Here is an 18,568-nt window from a genome sequence, read left to right as displayed (position 1 = left end):
ACGTATTTGCATATCTGGAAAATTCATATGTTGTAGATAACTTTTCATTTAGGCCTTGTGTTATATGGATTCTTATAGCGTGCATAATGTGCGTGCGAAAACGGTAACCTGTATTCTTTCCAAATCTGCTACGTATGCACCTTTAGCTCTATAAGTTGACTTGTGCATAGTTTAAGAACTTGATCTTTTGGATATTTAATTTTTTTATGATATGTGACCAAAGTCTAGTTTATGGCAATGCTTAAAACCTGATACATTATGCACAATAAGGCCGTAGTTTTGATAACTACAGGTTTGAGCTGAAACAGAATGTCTAACTTGCATGAATAAAATATACCAATTGGCTAAACAAAAATGTCCCATCTTTATGTATTAATTTGACTTGTCCTTGAACCATGTCCACTGACCTTGCATTAATTGCATGTTCTTTGCTCCGGTTATGACCATTAAGAGATTGGTGCGCAGATTGAAACTGATTTGGCAAACCTTAACTGCACCTTATCTGAAACCTGATTTGTAGACATTGTATGAGGCCCTGGCTAGGATTTTTGGAAACTTTTATGAGTTTAGTGGTGGTCTGGAGTTTTTCATATTACCATGATTTATGTGCTATGAATTATGTGCATTGTTTGCAACTTGTGCATGAATTTTATGCTAAACTATAAACTGTGAACGCGTACTTGACGAACTGTGAACTAAAACATGTTAGTTGACTTAAGATTGACATATTGACCAAGATTGCATGACCTACTGATATGGTTGACTTTAGTTGACCACTTTGACTAAATTTGACTTTTGTTTACTTTGGTTGACTTTTGTTGACTTGCATGAACTAGTTGACTATGTGTTGATTTTTACTTTGAAACGCGTCGAGTCTGACCAATAGGACAACTTACTCTATAAAACCACTATTGACCAACCTAAATACGTATACTTAGGTTGCATTACTCGGCAATAAGCTGTACAAGCTATTTCGCTTACTTTTCATTCCGAGCTTTTCAAAGGTGAGTCTACAGTCCCGCTTTTTACATATCTTCTGGGATGAGAATACACGTTGATTACCTTTACATTTTTTACAAATGCTTTTATGTTTAACATGAGTACTTATTATACATATTGAGTTATTGTTCACAAAGCTCCTAGCTTGAATACTTTTATTACCTTCCGGTAAGCACAATTTAGATGGACGGATCCGTTAGGTTAGACAAACCTCAACCTACTATAAATGTGGTGCATTTACTTTGAATTGTTTGTACACCCGAACAAGTGTATACGTTTTTATTCTAGTATTCAGGTGCTCATGGATTATGTAACATTTTGCAACGTTGGGTTGTGCTTATTGAAATCTCGTGGTCAAATGCAAATGAACTATTTTTCTTAATAATGTTTTTCAGATACTATTTTACGTTATTTGAAACCGTGGTTTACAAACAAGAGAAATAAAACTTGACATGATATTGTCTTTAAACATTTGAAACAGGACACAATACTGTCTACAATCTTTAATTATGAAATCCTTGTGGTCTCATACGTGGCAATTTGTTACTTAAACTTGTGTTTTACAAGCAGGAGAAATAAAACATTTTTAAATGTCATTCACTGCTGAACTTGACAAGGATGTTCACAAAAAGACTAAAACTTGGCAAATGTTGTCTGCAAACTCTTAATATTAAACCTTGGTGATCTTTTACTAATAAACGTTTCTAAAAATCATCTCTTAAATATACTGTATTATTTACCTAAAACCTGTAGATTCACTCAATATTATTGTTGACCCACTTTGCGTGTTATTTCTCAGGTATTAATTGCTTTCGCTGTAGAACTTTGCTGTTACGTAGAAGTCAAGCCAAGCACTGGGACCAGAGTTAACATTCCGTTAATGGATTTTGACAGGGTGTTATAGTTGGTATCAGAGCTTTGGCTATAGGGAACTAGGATGCATTAGTGTGTCTAACCGTAGGGCGCATTAGTGGGTCTAGTCTATGCTACATGTAGGGCTACACGTTACATCACATACATACGCACCTTATACCCATACGATATGGACTTGGACTAAAATACTATATCATGAATCGCATACGTACACGTGAAGCGAGACTTAATTGAATTAAGTTGACTACGCTATCTTGAACTTATGGAGTAATGTCGAATGTAAATATGAGATAGCGTAATGTAATGACCGGGATTACATTACGGTAACTCATATAGAAGTTCCGACATCGCAAAATAAGGGATTGGGAGCGAGTCAAGTAGGTTACTTGGATAAACAACGTCTAGAATATAAACCGTATAATCTCAAATATGAGTAGAAACTTACACTGTGCGAATTAATTGTTATTATAACTTATAAGAAACTTGTAATCATGTCACAACTCGTCACTGCTTGACACTTTCCGTCACCACCGATCACTACTTGGCACTACGGAGACACTGCTTGGAACATAAGCATCATCTGATACCACTACTCCTTACTACTTATCGTTGCTAACTACTACTCAACGCCGCCCCCCACTGCTAGCCTCGACCGATCACTACTTATTATTACTCGTTACTACTTAATGCTACCCATTGTTACTTACCACTACTAAATACTACTCATCACTACTAGCACCTCCACGATTTACTACTAGCTACTATGCATCATAACTCACTTCTGATACATCTTTAGAGGATGAATTCCTGGTAACAGCCTACACAATACGTAGTGGATATTGTCTACTTGACTTCTAACTTACCTATCATTCAGCCACATGCAACTCATGATTTTGCTTCCCAATATGAGTCTACCGAATGATAACTATTATGTATTATTGGGTGCATTAATATACATGTGTATATACTTATGATGCGAGTATACTATCAACTTACACCTCACTACTACCATCACTGCTTATCACAACTTATCACTACCACCACCACTCACTTGCTACTATTGACTACTACTTGTTACCATATTCCTTCTCATTCTGTTCTAACGTACTTTTCTTAAGCCATAATCATTTTCCTTATACCTAAAAACATTACCGACCGATTTTGAACACATTGACGTGAACTACACTTCATCTGTTTCCCGCGAGACACATACGTTTGGAAGTTTGCACCAACTCTTTTTGATTAAATATCAGATTTTATTTGAGTTGCCATTACACCTTGTTCAATATTGTTCTCCATGAAATTCATCACGAGTTTGTTCTTACTCATCAATCATAATGTTTATATATACTATCAACACTGGTGTTGATAGAAGCTTTAATGCTAGAGAATTTAGTCACAATGTTTATAATCCTGTACCTTCTTTAGACAACGTGTACTCTATAGAATTATTAAACTGGGAAATTTTGACCTCGTGTTTGGAACAGACTGGTTATCTGACGACACAACCGAGGCTGCTGCGACCAGAAGACTATTTGAACTCCTTTCACTGACAGCGAACCAATGATGGTGTACGGAAAGAAGATCAGTACACCGTCATCTTACATTAATTACTCAGGGGTCCAGAAGTACATGAGATGAGAATGTCTCACAATTCTAGCACATGTGAGTAAAGTTGAATCAACAATTAAGGGACCCGAAGATGTCCTAACCGTTAGAAACTTTCCTTAAGGTCCTTCCAGAAGAGTACTAGGTCTTCCACCTCACAGTGAAGATGAATTTCAAATTGATTTAGTGCCAGGAGCGGCACCAGTGGCACGAGCACCTTATAGACTTGCACTCCCAGAACTACAAGAATTGTCTAGCCAATTACAAGAATTGTTAGACAAGGGATTTATACGACCGAGTTCTTCACCTTGGGGAGCTTCGGTCTTGTTCGTTAAGAAGAAGGACGGGTCGATGAGGTTATGTATCTATAGAGAGTTGAACAAGTTGACAATCAAGAATTGGTATCCACTGCCGAGGATTGATGACTTATTCGATAAATTACAGGGATCTAGTTGTTACTCGAAGATTGATCTGAGATCCGGTTATCACCAGCTGAGGGTCAAGGAAGCTGATGTCCCGAAGACGGAATTTAGAACACACTATGGACATTATGAGTTTACAGTGATGACGTTTGGTTTGATGAACGCTCCAGTAGTGTTCATGGACCTTATGAACTGTGTGTGTAAGCCATACCTAGACAAATTTGTCATTGTGTTTATTGATGAAGTATTGGTTTACTCTAAGAACAAAGAAGAGCACGCGCAGTATTTACGTTTGATACTGACAACGCTTAGAGAAGAGCATTTGTATGTAAAGTTCTCATAATGTGACTTTTGGTTAAAAGAGGTACAATTCGTTGCTCATGTTGTTGGTGCCAATGGAATACAAGTTGATCCGACGAAGATCGAAACGGTTAAGAATTGGGAAACCCCAAAGACACTAACTCAGATTCGACAATTTCTGGGTCTAGTTGGTTACAACAGGAGATTGATTGAAGGATTCTCCAAGATTGCTCGACCATTAACAGCGTTGACACATAAATGCAAGAAGTATGAGTGGTCAGAACCGCAAGAAACTGCATTTCAGTTATTGAAGGAGAAGATAACAACTGCACCGATATTATCTCTACCCGAGGGAAACAAAGACTTTGTTATTTATTGTGATGCCTCGCGTCAAGGAATGGGTTGTGTGTTAATGCAACGGAACAAGGTTATTGCTTATGGATCGTGCCAGTTAAAGATTGATAATGCTAAAAACGAACATATATTTCATAGCATTATCCTTCAAGAAAGACAAGCTTTTAGTTGCAATTGTTCTATTTCCAAGTGATTATCGTTTAAATAATAAAAGGTGAAGACAAAAGACAGATTCGACAATTTGAAGACGCAAACGACCAAAAAGCTAAAAAGTACAAAGTACAATCCAAGTGGTTCAAATTATTGCTGAGAAACGTCTAAAAGTTACAAGAGTACGAGCCGCGAAACGCAAAGTACAAGATATTAAATCGTACGAAAGGACGTTCGAAAATCTGGAACTGGGACCTGAGCCAACTATCAATGCGCGACTCAACGGACCTAAAATTACAAGTCAACTATGCACAAGAATATAATATAATATATATATAATTATATAAAATTATATATATTATATTATATATTAAATAAATTGAGCAGCCCACGTTTTTAATAAATGATTGAGTCTGGACAGCCTGTCCATGTGATCGCATGGCAGATGCAAAGGAAGACCATGCGATCGCATGAGCCTTAAAGTCTGGCCACATCTATAAATTCAGCATTTTTCGGACGAGTTTGATACACCTTCATCATACAACTCTCTGCTCTCTCTCATATATATTTATTTATATTTTATAATTATAATTTTAATATTAAGTTAATAATAATAAGGTTATAGTGGCGAATGTTTTAAGTTTGTAAGTCGAAATTCTGTCCGTGTAACACTAAGCGATTAATACTCATTGTAAGTTATGTTCAACCTTTTTAAATTAATGTCTTGTAGCTAAGTTATTATTATGTTTATTTAAGCTGAAGTAATCGTGATGTTGGACTAAATATTAAGACGGGGTTATTGGGCTTTGGACCATAATTGGGGTTTGGACAAAAGACCGACACTTGTGGAAATTAGACTATGGGCTATTAATGGGCTTTATATTTGTTTAACTTAATGATAGTTCATTAATTTAATATAGAGATTTACAATATAAATAACCACATACACTCGATCGGACACGATGGGCAGGATATTTATAAGTACTAATAATTGTTCATTTCACCGGACACGGGGATGGATTAATAGTCAATGGACTCATTAAAACAGGGGTGGATTACATACAAGGACACTTGGTGTAATTTTTAATAAAGTATTAAAACCTTGGATTGCACACAGTCGATAACCCGGTGTAATCATTAACAATGTATTAAAACCTTATTACAGTTTAAGTCCCCAATTAGTTGGAATATTTGACTTCGGGTATAAGGGAAATTTGACGAGGACACTCACACTTTATATTTATGACCGATGTACTGTTATGGACAAAAACCAGATGGATGTATCGAATAATCCAGGACAAAGGACAATTAACCCATGGTAATAAATTAAAATCAACACGTCGAACATCATGATTACGGAAGTTTAAATAAGCATAATTCCTTTATTTTATATCTCATCGCACTTTTATTTATCGTCATTTTATTTTTCGTACTTCAAATTATTGCACTTTTAATTATCGTACTTTTATTTATCGTCATTTACTTTAAGCTTTAAATTAAGTTATATTTATATTTAATATTTTACATTAGGTTTTAACTGTGATTTAAATCTTAAAATCGACAAACCGGTCACTAAACGGTAAAAATCCCTTTTAATAATAATAATACTACTTATATAAATATATTTATATACAAATATAGTTTAAAATATATATAGCATTAAACTCAGCTGTATCCCTGTGGAACGAACCAGACTTACTAAAAACTACACTACTCTACGATTAGGTACACTGCCTATAAGTGTTGTAGCAAGGTTTAGGTATATCCATTCAATAAATAAATAAGTAACTTGTGAAAAATTGTATCGTATTTAATAGTATTTCAAAATAAAATTAATAGTATTACGTTCTACACCTCGCACACATCAAAGATTCACGAGCAGAACTACACAACGTATGACCTTGAACTAGGAGCGGTAGTCTTTGCACTCAAAGTGTGGAGACACTACCTGTACGGAACCAAGTTTACTATCTTCACCGACCATAAGAGTTTACAGCACATATTTGATCAGAAACAGCTTAACAGGAGACAACGATGTTGGGTGGAATTAATTAACGATTATGATTGTGAACTTCAATACCATCCTGGTAAAGCGAATGTTGTAGCGGATGCTTTGAGTAGAAAGGGGAGAGAGATATCTCTCAGGGTTAAAGCTCTTAACATAATTGTCCGTACGAACCTCACATCACAGATCCCTGAGGCACAAATGGAGGCTGTGAAATAAGAGAATGTTGATGTTGAATTTATCACAGGGTTGGATAAAAAATTCGACATAAAAGAGGATCGAACACGATATTTTGCTAACCGAATCTGGGTACCAAAGTTTGGTGGATTGAGAGAACTGGTGTTGGAGGAAGCACACAAGTCAAGATACTCAATTCATCCTGGATCAGATAAAATGTACCAAGATCTGAAGGCGTTTTATTGGTGGCCAAATCTGAAAGCTGACATTGCTACCTATGTAGAAAAGTGCTTGACTTGTGCAAAGGTCAAGGCTGAACACCAGAAGCTATTAGGGCTACTGACTCAACCGAAAATTCCCCAGTGGAAATGGAAATGTATTGCAATGGACTTCATCAAACTGCCAAAAACCGTGGGAGGTTACGACACCATTTGGGTTACTGTGGATCGTCTCACTAAGTCTGCACACTTCTTACCTATAATAGAAACTGACAAAATGGAAAAGTTGGCGCAGGTTTACATTAAGGAAGTCATCTCTAGGCATGGAGTACCTGTATCCATTATATCCGATCGCGATAGCAAATTTACTTCTAGATTCTGGCATATATTACAGAAATCAATGGGGACTCGTTTAGATATGAGTACATCATATCACCCCCAGACAGAAGGACAAGGTGAACGAACTATCCAAACTCTAGAGGACATGTTGCGAGCATGTGTCATTAATTTCGGGAACGGATGGGATAAGCATCTACCACTAGCTGAGTTCTCATACAACAATAGCTACCATATGAGCATAAAATTTGCACCTTTTGAAGCATTGTACGGAAGAAAGTGTAGATCTTCCGTGTGTTGGAGCGAATTGGGGGATGGTCAATTGACAGGTCCTGAGATTATTCAGGAGACAACGGAGAAAATCATACAGATTCAAGAACGATTGAAAACGGCTCGGAGTCGTTAAAAGCGTTTTGCCGATGTTAGAAGGCGATATTTAGAATTTCAAGTTGGCGATAAGGTCATGCTTAAAGTATCACCCTGGAAGGGCGTGGTATGGTTCGGAAAACGAGGCAAATTGAGTTTTAGATATGTTGGACCATTCGAGATAACAGAAAGAATTGGACAAGTCGCTTATAGATTGAAACTGCCACAAGCGCTCAGTGGAATACACGACACTTTCCATGTGTCCAACCTGCAGAAGTGCCTAGCCGATGAGAACTTGGTGATTCCTTTATAGGTACTGCGTATCGATGACAAACTTCATTTTATTGAGGAACCTATCGAGATCATGGACCGTGAGGTCAAACGATTAAAGAAAAGTAACATTCCTATCGTTAAGGTTCGGTGGAACGCACGAAGAGGACCAGAGTGCATGTGGGAATGTGAAGATCAAATGAAGCAAAAGTACCCGCAACTGTTTCCGGAGGAAACTACTTCAGCGGACGTTCACGAAAATTTCGGGAAGAAATTTTTAATAAAAAGTGGGTAATGTAACAACCCTACTTTTTCCGTCACTTCCTTTAACTGTCTGTTAATCATTTTAATGGCGATTACTTGATTTATATGTGTTTACGTGTAATAAATGCATACTTGATCCCTGGAGGGATACGTGAATTAATATGGGTTAAACAAAAATGTACCAATTGGCTAAAAAAAAATGCCTCATCTTTTGATATGTGGTAACTTGACTTGTCCATGAACCATGGCCACTGACCTTGCATTAATTTCATGTTCCTAGCTCCGGTTATGACCATTACGAAATTGGTGCGCAGATTGAAACTGATTTGGCAAACCTTAACTGCACCTTATCTGAAACCCAATTTTTAGACATCGTATGAGGCCCTGGCTAGGCTTTTTAGAAATATTTATGAGTCTAGTTGTGATCTAGAGTTTTTCATATTACCATGATTTATGTGCTATGAATTATGTGCGTTGTTTGCAACTTGTGCATGAATTTTATGCTAAACGATAAACTATGAACGCGTACTTGACGAACTGTGAACGAAAACATGTTAGTTGACTTAGGATTGACATGTTGACCAAGATTGCATGACCTACTGTTATGGTTGACTTTAGTTGACCACTTTGACTAAGTTTGACTTTTGTTTGACTTTGATTGACTTTTGTTGACTTGCATGAACTAGTTGACTATGTGTTAACTTTTACTTTGAAACGCGTCGACTCTGAGCAATAGGACAACTTACTCTATGAAACCACTTTTGTATAAGACATATATGTTGACCAACCTAAATACGTATACTTAGGTTGCATTACTCGGCAATAAACCGTACAAGCTATTAATTTGAAACGTGAGAAAAATCAGAAAAGTCTATTAATTTAATAACTTATATAATTTTTATCTTTATAACAATAGGATATTTAGTGACTGCACCGAGCAAAACGTTCACCACCTTTCATACGTTCACCACCTGTAACTCGATCAAGACATCTAGCCAATATTGTCGCCATTGATTTTTCTTTAGAATCATCATCTAGTCGACCAAGTACTCCAATTCAAATTTCTGATTATCCATTTTTTGAACCCGACCTCACAATTGAGAACTCGGAGGATATTCATGGACAATTCAGAGATCCTGAACCACTAATTATTCCTCCTAAACCACAAATCATACAACCAGAGATTGTTGAGGAAGAAACCATTAAATCAGAATCCTCTAGTGATTCAGATTCAACAAATTCAATCATGGAAAATCAGGAACCTCTAAGTATGGAAGATCGAATGAGAGCTACACGCACGGGCCAAGGTCACGCAATTACTCAACCAGACATTAATGCACCAGATTATGAAATCAAAGGACAAATCCTACACATGGTAACTAATCAATGCCAATTTAGTGGTACGCCGAAGGAAGATCCAAACGAACATCTTCGTACCTTTAATAGGATTTATACTCTATTCAAAATCAGAGAAGTTGAGGATGAACAGATCTATCTCATGTTATTTCCCTGGACTTTAAAGGGAGAAGCCAAAGATTGGTTAGAATCATTATCTGAAGGGGCGATTGACACATGGGATATTTTAGTTGAGAAATTTCTTAAAAGATTCTTTCTGGCATCTAAAGCCGTGAGACTTCAAGGAGAAATTGTTACGTTCACGAAAAAGCCAAATGAAACTTTATATGAAGCGTGGACAAGATTCGGAAAGTTGTTAAGAGGATGTCCTCAACACGGTTTAGATACTTATCAAATAGTACAAATAATCTACCAAGGATGCGACATTGCTACACGAAAAGACATCGACATAGCAGCTGGTGGTTCCATTATGAAGAAAACCGCAACTGAAGCTTACAAAATTATTGATAACACAGCCTCCCACTCACATGAGTGGCATCAAGAAAAAGACATCGTTAGATCATCTAAAGCGGCTAGAGCCGATTCTAGCCATAACTTTGATTCCATTTCCCCAAAGTTAGATGCTTTCGAGAGACGAATGGAAAAGATGACTAAAGATATTCACGTAATACGAATTAGTTGTGAGCAGTGTGGAGGACCACATTTGACAAAAGATTGTCTCAGTATTGAACAAACAATGGAACAAAGAGAGAATGTTTCATACATAAATCAAAGGCCTGGAAATAATTATCAAAATAATTATCAACCGCCAAGGCCAAACTACAATCAAAATCAGAATTATAACCAAAATGTTCCATACAACAACCAACAAGGTCCTAGCAATCAACAAGTATCTAATAATACTTACAATCAGCAAAGACCTATTTTTCCAAATAAACCACCACAAACCGATGATAAAAAGCCAAATTTAGAAGATATGATGTCGAAGCTAGTTGAATCTCAAAAGCAGTTTTTCACATCTCAGAAACAAACTAATGAACAAAATGCTCAAGCATTTAGAAATCAACAAGCTTGAATCCAAAATCTGGAACAAGAAGTAAGCAACCTAGCAAGGTTGATAGGTGAAAGAAAACCGGGGAGTCTACCTAGCGATACAAATGCTAACTCCCGAAACGAAATAGCTAAAGCCATTACCACAAGAAGTAGTATTACACTCAAACCACCTGAAATGCCTGTAATTTCTTATGACTCTATTCCTACTATACAGTTACCACAGCCTGATCAAGAGAAGGAAACAGAACCGGCAGTTGAAAAAGTTAATGAAGATAACACAGTTAAGGCTAAACCTTATGTTAAACCATACCAACCACCACTTCCTTACCCGAGTAAAATGAGAAAAGAAAGACTTGAAGCCGAGCAATTCAAATTCTTGGATATGTTTAAACAAATAAATGTCAATCTTCCTTTCATTGATGTGATTTCAGGAATGCCAAGATATGATAAATTCCTGAAAGATCTAATCACAAATAGAAAGAAAATGGAAGAACTCTCGGCTGTTACAATGAATGCTAATTGTTCTGCAGTGCTATTGAATAAACTACCAGAAAAACTCTCAGATCCAGGAAGTTTCACAATTCCATGTTTTCTGGGTAGTCTTAATTCAATAAAAGCATTGGTAGACTTAGGTGCTAGTATAAATTTAATTCCGTATTCACTATACGCTAAACTAGACCTTGGAGAATTGAAACCAACACGAATAAGCATACAACTAGCCGATCGATCAGTAAAATATCCTAGAGGGATAATGAAGAACATGCTAGTTAAAGTTGGTACTTTAGTATTTCCAGTAGACTTTGTTATTCTGGACATGGAAGAAGATTCTCAAGTTCCTCTCATATTAGGAAGACCATTCTTAAACACGGCTAAAGCAATAATAGACGTGTTCGGTAAGAAACTGACCCTAAGTATAGAGGATGAGAGTGTTACCTTTTCTGTGGATAGAGCCATGCAACAACCGCAATCTGCAGATGATACATGTTATTATATTCAAACTATAGATTCACATGCAGAATTGTTACAAGAATTTCCAGAATTACAAGGAACATGAGAATGTTCTTTAGGAGAAGAAATTGAACCAATTGATGAAGCTGAAATATTAGCCACACTCATGGCTAATGATTACGAACCAACAACAGAAGAACTTCAAATGCTAAAAGAGGAAGACAGATATCGATATAAATCATCGATAGAAGAACCATCGATATTAGAGTTAAAGCCACTTTCAAACCATTTGGAATACGCTTATTTACATGGTGAATCTGAATTACCTGTAATAATATCGTCTTCTATTACGAAAAATGAAAAATCTCAACTCATTTATGTGCTAAAAGTTCATAAACCAGCTATTGCATGGAAGATTCATGACATTAAAGGAATAAGTCCTTCGTATTGCACACATAAAATCCTTATGGAAGAAGGTCATAAAACATATGTGCAACGCCAACGAAGACTAAATCCTAATATTCAAGATGTTGTTAAGAAAGAAATTATTAAACTGCTCGATGCAGGTTTAATTTATCCAATCTCTGATAGTCCATGGGTAAGCCCAGTTCAATGTGTACCTAAGAAGGGTGGCATGACTGTCATCACAAATGAAAAAGATGAGCTTATTCCTACTCGGACTATAACAGGATGGTGTGTCTGTATTGATTATAGAAAATTAAATGACGCCACCAGAAAAGATCACTTTCCCTTACCTTTCATTAAATCAAATGTTGGAAAGATTAGCTGGGAACAGTTACTATTGTTTTCTTGACGGTTTCTCCGGATACTTTCAATTTCCAATCGCACCCGAGGACCAAGAAAAAACCACATTCACATGCCCTTATGGTACTTTTGCTTACAAACGCATGCCATTTGTACTTTGCAACGCCCCTACAACCTTTCAAAGGTGCATGATGGCGATTTTTCACGACATGATAGAAGAATGCATGGAAGTTTTCATGGATGACTTTTCAGTCTTCGGTGATACTTTTGAAACATGTCTAGTTAATATTGAACGAATGCTTATTAGATGCGACAATCAAATCTAGTTCTTAATTGGGAGAAATGTCATTTCATGGTTAAAGAAGGCATCGTTCTTAGTCATAAAATTTCAAAGGAAGGAATTGAAGTGGATAGAGCTAAAGTAGATGTAATTGCTAAACTTTCACATCCCACCAATGTTAGAGGAGTTAGGAGTTTTCTAGGGCATGCCGGTTTTTACCGACGTTTCATAAAAGATTTTTCTAAAATTACCACTCCTGTGAATAAACTCCTTGAAAAGGATGCTCCATTCATCTTTTCAGATGAATGCATCAAATCTTTTAATATTCTTAAAGAATAAATCACTAATGCGCCGATCATGATAACTCCAAATTGGAATCTACCATTTGAACTCATGTGCGATGCAAGTGATTTTGCAATGAGAGCCGTTTTATGTCAAAGGATTGAAAAATGATTTCAACCTATTTATTACGCTAGTAAGACGTTACAAGGAGCACAAACGAATTACACAACTACTGAAAAAGAACTCCTTGCTATTGTCTTTGCTTTTGACAAATTTCGTTCATATCTCGTTCTTGCTAAAACGGAGGTCTATACTGATCATTCTACTCTTAGATACCTATTTTCAAAACAAGATGCCAAACCACGATTAATCCGTTGGATATTGCTCTTACAAGAGTTCGATATTGAAATACGAGACAAAAAGGGAGCAGAAAATCTCGCAGCTGATCATCTTTCTCGCCTTGAAAATCCTGAATTAGAAGTTCTAAATGAATCGGCCATACAAGACAACTTTCCTGATGAATATCTATTGAAGATCGATTATAATGAAATTCCATGGTTTGCAGACTATGGAAACTACTTAGTATGTTGATTCCTTGAAAAAGGGTTGTCGTACCAAAAACGAAAGAAATTCTTTAGTGATATAAAACACTATTTTTGGGAAGATCCACATTTGTTTAAAAGTTGTCCCGATGGAATAATACGCCGATGCGTATTCAGAGATGAAGCTAGACAAATCTTAAACCATTGTCACACAGGACCAACAGGAGGGCATTATAGGCCTCAACTCACAGCAAGAAAAGTCTACGATGCTGGATTCTATTGGCCTACAATTTTCAAAGACGCACACCTTCTTTGTAAATCCTGTGATACTTGTCAAAGGGCCGGAAAAATAAGTCAACGTGATGAAATGCCACAAAATTTCATTCAAGTATGTGAAGTATTTGACATTTGGGGTATTGACTTTATGGGTCCATTTCCAAAATCTCATAATAATCTCTACATTCTCGTTGCCATTGATTATGTATCTAAATGGGCGAAAGCACAAGCTCTCCCAACTAGCGATGCACGAGTTGTAGTCAACTTCTTAAAACGTCTTTTTGCAAGGTTTGGATCACCGAAAGCTTTAATAAGTGATCGGGGTACTCATTTCTGTAATAATCAACTTGAGAAAGTTCTCAAAAGATATGGAGTAACTCATAAAATCTTAACCACTTATCATCCACAAACAAGTGGACAAGTTGAAAATACCAACCGAGCTTTAAATCGTATTCTAGAAAGAACCGTAGGTTCAAATTCGAAGGAATGGTCCATGAAATTGGAGGATGCACTCTGGGCTTTTAGAACAGCCTACAAAACTCCAATTGGAACCACACCTTTTAATCTCGTTTACGGAAAAGCATGTCACCTTCCAGGAGAAATTGAGCACAAAGCATTTTGGGCTTTGAAGATATGTAATCTTGATTTACATGAAGCCAGACATCTACGATTAAGTCAACTAAACGAATTAGAAGAATTAAGACATGATGCATATGAAAATTCGTTAATCTATAAGGAAAGAACGAAGAAATGGCATCATAAAAGAATCAGAACTTCAAAAGAATTTAAGGAAGGAGACAGAGTCCTTCTTTTCAATTCACGATTCAAGCTATTTCCTGGAAAATTGAAATCAAGATGGTCTGGACCATTCATAGTCAAAAGAGTTTTTTCGTACAGAACAGTAGAATTAATAAATTCAAACGGGATTGAATTTAAAGTTAATGGTCACAGAGTTAAACATTACATAGATAGTCCAATGGAAGTTGAAGATGAAGTTAATCACAATTTTGACACCACAGCTAACTAAGTGTGGGAAGATTCGAATATTTTAAGATTATGAATTTCTGTTAGAGTTAGATGTTCTATTTTCGTGTAGTTTCTGAGAATGGAATCTTAATGGTCTTTCCCTAGCAGACCCTAAAGAACTAGTCTTATCCCTCCATTCTGAATTTTTGTGTTTTTAGGTTTTACGAGATGAAGAATTCCTTTGATTTGAACCATGGTCTACTACTACACGCTATGATTACTAAACGTAATAATAACATCTTCCCGAGTAAACTGGTATCATTCATAAGAGGTAAAATGGAAGAAGTGAGGAAAGAACTCAGGAAGAATCATCATAAGATACATTTTGGTAAAGGAAAATCAAAATCTGCAACAAAAAGAAGAGCACGACACCTTGAAAGATGTCATAAATGCGGAAAATGGTAACATGAAGGGAAATGTTCGAACAATCAGACACATTCCAATACTGAGTTCGTTACTTTATGCAGAGAAGGACCGTTCATATGTTTAGAAGAAAAGTTATTGAAGAATCGAGGTTACGCTGTTATTGAAGAATCGAGGTTACGCTTATGTAGCAATGGAAAATCAAATCGAATGACTCTCTTATGAGTTAACTAAAGCAGGTCTCTAAGAATTCTATCTAATAGGTAAGTATGTACAGTTTTTATTTTTATTTTTATTTATTGCTTTGAACCTTTTGATAATAAACGTTGAATTGTTCGCTATAAAGTATTAAATTGATATTCAATAAAATTAGGTATAATAAACCGAAATTATTGATATCATACAAAAATTTAATGCATCACTGCGAAATTTACCGTTTATTCATAAGGTATAAATATCTTTAATCAATCAATTCAAAATATTTCAGAAATTCGTCAGGAGTAAAACTAGGTAAAATAGCCGAAATTACTTTACCCAAAAGAGGGACGTATATTTTTGTAAATATTTGATTGATTAAAGTGGGATAAAAGACCAAAAAGATTTTTATTTTTATTTTTACCTTGTTTTTAAAAAATTAATATATAACTATATTATTTTCAAATCTAAGATTGTAAAAATATTAATATTTATATGAAATTTTATTTTATGAATTTTAAGTTTAAGTTTGGTGTGAATTTAAAAACAAAAATTTACTTTATTTCATTAAGTTAAAAATTTGATATTTAAAATTCGTCGTGAGTTGAAGACTATGCCGTTGAACCGAAATTGCTTTACCCAAGGGCGGGACGAGAAATTTTATTATCATTATTTTTTTAATTTTATTAATCTAAAGTATGCCAAAAACATTAGAATACCCAAAAATCTTTGCTTTTAAAACAATCGCTTTGAAATTGAAAATTTTAAAATTTTGACGAGAGACGAACTAGGTAAACGTACCGAAACGACCTCATTCTAAATATCAAGGAACACAAAGTTTTAAAATTAATTAATTAATTGTTTTTATTAGTTAAAGATTTATAAAAAAAAATATACACCCCATGCGATCGCATGGGGTTAGGCCTTGTAAACCATGCGATCGCATGGTGGCCAGAAACTGGTCAGGAACAAAAGGCCACGAGCTGGTTCTCTGTCTCACACTTACACACACACATCCACGAACAAACACACACAAACTCTCAAAAATTCACCATTTTTTTATTTTTTTTTATCAAAATCAACCAAATTTCGTGCTACAATCCACTATAAACATGTATTTCTTCAGATGGGGAAGCAAAAAGGTAGAAATTTCACCCCTAAATTCCTAAATTTCCTAATTTTTGTGATAATTATAATTAGTTATCCTAATTTAATTTTGATGATTTCTAGCTTAATTAGAGTTAAATTGTTAGTATATTATGCTTGTTTAACCTAGATTGATGCTATTTTACATGATTTGAAGCCTTAAACTTCAAAATTTTTAGAAATTTAGGGTTTGTGTTCTTAAGCAATTTGGGGCTTTTTGATATAAACAGGTTATGGCCAATTTTTGTTATGAATTTTTGCTAAATTAAGTAGTGTAACATGTTTAGGTTGCTAATTGATCCAAACTTTGATCCTAAACATGATTTTTGAGCATCAAAGTGGACTTTTTAAGTCTAAAATTCATGAACTTGATTAAATTGATGTAATTGCCATTTGAAACTTGTTTAATTGCTAGTAATGGTTATTTTAACATGTTATTTGAGTTGAATGCTTATGAACTTTGTATACCTTTTCATATATGCTTATTTGAAAAATTGTAGAATTGATAAAAATATGAAAATGAGTATAAGTTTAATATGGATTAAACATGTTATTGTAATTGTTTTAATTTGTTATTTTGCTAACACTAATGCATATTTGAATGCACAAATTTTGTGTTTAATGTGTTTTGCAGAGAAATACAAATATAGACGGTGCATCATCGTCTAGAGAACCTGAACAAGAACCTGATCAAGAACCACAACCGAAACCACAACCTTAACAACAACATTATGATCAACACATGCTATATTATGAGCCGGAACCACTGTTTTACACTTATTATCGTCAATTTCAGCCTCACCCGAGGATTATGCACCCACTTTTCGATGACCAACAGTTACATCCCAACCTAAGATTCGATCGTTGTTGGACAGAATACCCGAAATTTCAAAAGAACATGCACATTCTTTACCACAAAAATATTGAAATGCCTCGGGTAATCGATTGGGAGCCTTTGGAAGCGGTTAACCTAGCCGAACCGGTTAGGGATTTACTAGTTCAGAGATATGGTAACTCTGCATTTAACAATTGGATCCGCTTATTTACTACACGTAGAACTATATATAGAGAATGGTGTGTTGAATTGCTTAGCACTATAGAGTTAAATAATGAAGTTGCTATGATAGGAGATAAAAGTTTTATTAGATTTCTTTTAGGAGGTACAATGTACAGAATGTCCATGTTGGACATGGCTAGAGCTTTATTAATCTACACCCCCGCTGAGATTATTACACCTGATTGTAATAGTTTAATTGCTGAAGGTGAAAGAGTAGATAGGAATTTTGACGCTAACGCCATATGGAGGCGTATGTCAAGATTTAGGGAATTTACGCGGGGTGGAAGACACTCCTACTTAGATATTGATAGAGCAGAGATCCAGATAATACATAGATTCTTAGCGAACTTGATTACACAACGGGGTAGAAACAAAGAGAAAATGACCCTAAACGATTTATTCTATCTTAAGTGTATTCGAGACCCGAGGAGCTTTGTTAACATTCCTTGTTGCGTAGGCCACTATTTGTCTAAAGTTATTGAGGGTATGCAAGCAGGAAGTATTATAGGGGGAGGTATTTTTGTTACTCTCATTGGAGAGTACTTAGGTGTAGATAAAGAGCATGGGGGTCCGATGGTAGAGATGGAGGAACAAGCCAAGAGCATAGGCTTGCAGGTTTATCAAGGTGCAAAGGTAATAAAATGGAGGCACAATATGCCAATACCATATCAGGGCACCCATCCACAGGTAGAGAGGGGTTCGGATGAGGAGATGGAGGAAGCAGATGACATTAGGGATGTCATTAGGGATAGTTATACTGATGTCTTCCAGCATGTAGATGAGGTGGAAAAGAATAACCAGGCTAGGCATCATCAGTATGAGCAGTGGAGAGCCGCGGATGAGTATGAGCATTCCAGGCGACGCCAACACGATAGCTAGCAAGTTCATCAGCACCAAATCATGAGCCAGCTATCATATCAGGTACCACATAACTATA

The sequence above is a fragment of the Rutidosis leptorrhynchoides genome, chromosome 9, assembly GCF_046630445.1.
Source record: "Rutidosis leptorrhynchoides isolate AG116_Rl617_1_P2 chromosome 9, CSIRO_AGI_Rlap_v1, whole genome shotgun sequence".
Classification (NCBI taxonomy): domain Eukaryota; kingdom Viridiplantae; phylum Streptophyta; class Magnoliopsida; order Asterales; family Asteraceae; genus Rutidosis; species Rutidosis leptorrhynchoides.
This window is presented reverse-complemented; position numbering follows the sequence as displayed.